Source organism: Engystomops pustulosus, chromosome 8, assembly GCF_040894005.1.
Source record: "Engystomops pustulosus chromosome 8, aEngPut4.maternal, whole genome shotgun sequence".
Lineage (NCBI taxonomy): Eukaryota > Metazoa > Chordata > Amphibia > Anura > Leptodactylidae > Engystomops > Engystomops pustulosus.
Window position 1 is genome coordinate 111,627,407 of NC_092418.1, and position 5,592 is coordinate 111,632,998.

A 5,592-nucleotide genomic window follows, 5' to 3' on the forward strand; every position below is an offset into this window, starting at 1 on the left:
CAAGGCATTTTACTCATTCAATTTGGTCGGAACCAAATAACATACGGCTAAACCCCGCCCACCCACAAATAAATCAAAAATTTTATAACATGTTATAACATACAATGTTACAATGTTATAACATAATAACTTCGCCCAACGGAGGCATAAAGAAGTGAAATAACGGAGCTCCATCTTCATGTCGTGGCCGCTCGGTGCCAATTCAAGGTCAATTCTGGCTCAAGGAAGTGGAGCCATCGGCCTCATACAGCGGATCGGTCGCAATCCTCAAATTGATCAACTATTAAGGGATTATCCTGAAGATAGGACATCAATAGAAATTCCAGGCCATCCCCTTTAAATCAGCAGAGAGAAGGTGAAATATTGCGCGGGGACCGTAGACCAAGTCTGACATTTGATGGCAGATGGGAAAACCAATATAAATGTGACACGAACTACAAAGCGGATGCTGAAAGTCAGTGACTAGTAAGGTCTTTCCAAAATTCTGTTAAGTTTAATAAAACTTCAAAGCAATTACCGTAGATCAGTTTGCCGACACAGTGCACCAAACCCCCTGCATAGACATGAAGTTGGGTGGAGTCTCGCAAACGAATAAATCTGCATTCCTTTAACGATTTGTGGTCGCAACGTTTTGTTTCCTCTTCTATGTAAGGTCCCTCAAAGACATTATTATTGAGTTGGACCCCAATATACCCCCCTTTAAATAATACAATTTGGCCGTCTACAGCCACCACTAGGGGGAGCTAACTGTATACAGTCACTAAGGTCTTAAGACTGAGTGATCCATCTCTCGTTTGATGCAGATGGTTTGTTACTTTGCGTCAGGGGTGAGACAGGCTCTTCATCTCTACACTCCTGGACAATCCCTTAAAGGAGCTTTCCCATTAATGACAAAAGTGTTATTTAAAGGGTTACATATCGTTTTCCGGGCCGTCAGATTCCCAGAGTTTGGACAAGAGAGGGAATTGGCAGGTTTGGGGTTAACGTCATACCCCGCCCCTTTTACCGCATTCTGGAATCCATTGGTGGCCCCCGATGCACGCGCCCTCTCCATGTGAAAAAGTCAAGGTACATCTCATATCCCTAAACTTGAGTGCACGCGCAGTGAAGCAAAGTTTGGACTAGCGGACGGGAGTCACCGAATCCTAAAAAATATTTCCCCTTCAGAATCTCAGGTACAAGGGCTTGTATCCTATAAATTTACATCCGCACATACCGGCAATTTAGGGGGCCCCAAACCACCATGAGGCTTCTTCTAATGAGAAAACCCCATGAAATCCAACAAAAATTATGCGGGTTTAGTTTTTCCTGTAGGGGGCACATTTTTTTTACAATGGAAAATATATCCTAAACAGATACAAAAAAGGGGGTTCTGTAGCAATTGGAAAATCCCTTTATAACCTTGGGGTCCCAGCAAGCACTGGGGCAGCCGGGGACCCATTGGTTGTGTATGATGATGTATATGTATCAGCTACATGGATAATACACATGTATGGGAAGAACTTACAGGCTTGTGTCCTTACACTGCTGTGCTCTGGGCGCAGGCTTGCCTCCTTACACTGCTGTGCTCTGGGCGCAGGCTTGCCTCCTTACACTGCTGTGCTCTGGGCGCAGGCTTGCCTCCTTACACTGCTGTGCTCTGGGCGCAGGCTTGCCGGCCATTTTACTACAGAGGGGGGGGGGGGGGGGGAGGCTGTGCCGGCCATTTTACTACAGAGGGGGGGGGGGGGGGGGGGGAGGCTGTGCCGGCCATTTTACTACAGGGGGGGGGGCTCTACAATCCTGGAATATAGACCTATATATCACAGACCTGCTGCTACTAACAAGATACTCAGCGGTAGGATTTCTCCTCTCTCCTGGGACAATACATAGCACTGGCTGCAGTCTCAATGGTCACAGCTGATGGGAAAGTCTTTTTGTTTTTTGTTACTTTTGCTATTGACGAGTTCTGAATTGCGGAAAATGTATTAAATTCACAGACTAACCCTAAAAAAATTGGGAGCACGACCTTACAGCACCAATAAGAAAAATTACAACAAACGTCTGTTCATCCTAAGTGCTGAAGACTCTCTCTACCGTTCAGATAAAAACTTTTCTAAAAAGTAACAAAAACAACCAAATCCCCCCCAAAAATTCCAAATGTTATTGCACAAAAGAAACGGAACCCAGAATTTTTTTTCTCCAAACTCAGAAACTTTTCGCTTTTAAAGTGCATAATAAAAGTGGACCGGGCTGTGGTCACATGGGGAGGGGGCGGAGCCAGGGGGAATTAACCCCTGAAATGAAGCAGAGACTGTAAACATTTAATAAACCCAACAAAGACAATGCTTTTGTGTTTTTCTCCAAATCTGGATGGTGGGGGGGGGGGCGGACTTACCCTCATGGGAACCTATCAGAAGCTCCTCTGTGCACATTTGCTCGTCTTAAGATACAGAGTTAAGCGTTCTCTCCTCATATAAAGGTAGACGCATGCAGCTATAGCCACACAGCTCGGTGCAGAGTAGTAGCCCCTGAAGCTAGGCACTAACCCGCCACAAGATTTGCTTTTACTTGATGGAAGAAGCCAAGATTCAGAATAAAAAACATAAAAAGAGACAAGATCCCCCAAACAGTGCCCCTATAATCTATGGCCGAATCAGGTATTACAGCTCAGCACCTTTCAAGCGAATGCTGCAATACCAGCCAAAGCCAAAGACTGTTTAGCCAAAGCCTTTATCTAATCTTGGAAATTACTTAAAGGGCACCTACCACCACGATTCTACCTATAAAGGTAGATCGGGTGGTAGGTGGATGTAAGGGACGTGAGGAGAGCTCTTTTTAGAGGTAATCCTCACGTCCCCGCTAACTTTTAATAAACTTTATTCCCCTAATATGTAAATTTACTTATGGGGCTACTGGGGCGTGGAGTAGCCGGGCACGAGGCTACACAGCGCGGGTATTCCACGCCCCAGTAGCCACGTTACTCCTCCTACCCTGTGTGTTCGGCACACAGTTCCTCGTAGCTGCGCGCCCTCGTCCGACATGCTGCCGTTCTGCGCATGCGCAGAACGCCAGCATGTCGGATGCTGCGCGCCGCACACACAGGGTAGGAGGAGTAACGTGGCTACTGGGGCGTGGAATACCCGCGCTGTGTAGCCTCGTGCCCGGCTACTCCACGCCCCAGTAGCCCCATAAGTAAATTTACATATTAGGGGAATAAAGTTTATTAAAAATTAGCGGGGATGTGAGGATTAGCTCTAAAAAGAGCTCTCCTCACGTCCCTTACATCCACCTACCACCCGATCTACCTTTATAGCTAGAATCGTGGTGGTAGGTGCCCTTTTAAGGAAATCTTCCAACAAAATCCATCCTGATAACCAGGGACATTACTCATAGATCCAGGCACCGGGACTGTGGGAATCTTCTTATATGTGCTATCCGCCTTCCTTTTTAAAATCAACAGGTTAAATTATGCTAATGAGGCTGAAGGGCTCTGGAGGCATTAGCAGAGCCCCTCCATTCTGTAGCTGCACTGCCCGTTGCAGTGGCCCCCCAACACCCTCTCCGTCCGTCTATAATTAAACACAGCAGGAGGGGGCAAGTTCTCCCGCTCAGTGTAACACCCTCTGAAGTAATAGCACGGAGGAGCTAGTGCCCTCTAAAGGAAAACTAACATCAAAATCTTTACTTCTTAAAATTCTGCTTACAAGCCAGAAGGGCAATGGGGGTGTTACCAGAGGACATCCGTGCTGTAGCATCACAGGCTGTTACACTGGGCAGGAGCACTTCCCCGCCACCACTCGCTGTGTAGGATTACAGTAGACAGAGAAAAGTATTCCAACACAATGTAACAGCCTTCGAAGCTACGTCGCAGAGGGGCTCTGGCTCATTAGCATAATTATAAAAGTCTATGTTAGAAGGAAGGAGCCCATGGATAACAAATATAAGAAGATACCACAGTCCCGGTGCCTGGATCTATTAGTAATGTCCCTGGTTTATCACCATGGATTTTGATGGTAGATTTCCTTTAAAGGGATTTTCTGGCTTTTCTTTTGGAAAACACCAGAGAGGGTTTGTTTGACACCCTGTGCCCTATAACCCCCGGTCACAGTGGAGGTTCTCCTATCTCGGTATTGATGACATCACATTCGTTGTGACCACGGAGCCAATAACCGACATCAATGATCACATCTGAAAATAACGGCAAATAAGGAAAGTCACAAGACCGGAAGCCCCAAAGACTGGAGGGTCCCAATTCTACCCCCAACAAATCTGCTTGTGTCGTATTCTGATACAAGGTTGGTAAATCCCTTTAACATTCCCTTAAAGGGTTTTCAAAGATCTATTTTAACAAGAAGCCTTTACCCCCCACCTCTCCGCACACAGACCCATCCGCTTCAGCGAGCGCCCTAAATGCTTCACACTTAGTAGGAACTATTTTGGGCATTGCCATCCTTGTCCCATTACCTATAATCTGTTATGCGTTAAGGTGTGAGGAACATTGTAAACCAGAAGCTAAATGCTGGAGGTGCAGAGAGTTATAGATGCTCTTCATTCTTCCCTTGATAAGGGAACCTATCAAACGTGTAGCTAGGTGACAGGATCCCATAGAGCACTTTCAGATAAAAATGGTTTCACTCACATCCCCTTAAAATCAACTTTGTTATCTTGCCCGGCATACAGCCAGATCAAGCAGCAAATCAGAGGAGGAGTGTCCTGTTTGGCCAAGTCTAGCGGCCCTTACTGTCCTCTCTCACTTCTACTCCTCCCCAAGCCTCCTTCTCACTACTCAGCACTTCTGGTCATGTGACCAGGGTCATGTCAGCTAAAGTCCTTCACCTCTTAAAATGGCAAAAAAAAATCTACCGCATATATGTAGATTGCTTCCATGGAATTATACTCCTCCTCATCTTCCATCGAGACATGCTGTGATTTCATGAGATCAGATATATACATGGGGTAGATTTTTCAATTTTAAGGGATAAAAGGACCTTAGATGACATCTCCCTGGTCTGGTCACATGAGATAAAGTGCTGAATAGCGAGTAGGATGCATGGGGAGGAGTAGAAGTGAATGAGGACGGGAGGGGCCGGTAGACTTGGCCGAGCAGGACACGCCCCCTCTGACTCGCTGCTGGAATTCTGGCTGTATGCCAGGAAAGATAACAAAGTTGATTTTATGGGGATGTGAGGGAAACAATTTTTAGCTTAAAGAAGGGTGAGCGTTTAGGCTCTAAGAGAACCTGTCACTAGCTGTATTTGTAATAAATGTGGCAACAGGCTCCCTTTAAAGGGCTAGGTAGGTCGTTAGATCACGCAGATAAAGAACAGAGGGTGCTTAACCCTAAACGAGTAGTCACTCTCAGTAATAGCTATTAGATGCCATGGATAGCCCGAAGTAAGTGCCATTTACAGTAGAAACTCCCCTGCTCTAGAGATGGGTTTTCGGTCCCAATAGTAGCACCATCAATTGCCCTTTAAATTCACGTTTTTTGGGGGGGCCAAATCCATTTTAAGCGCGATTATGGATGGACCCATCAAGCCAAAACTTAAAATTTTGCTTTAAAATGTCAACCAAGATGTAAAAAAAAAGAAAACAAGCCAACAAGACGTA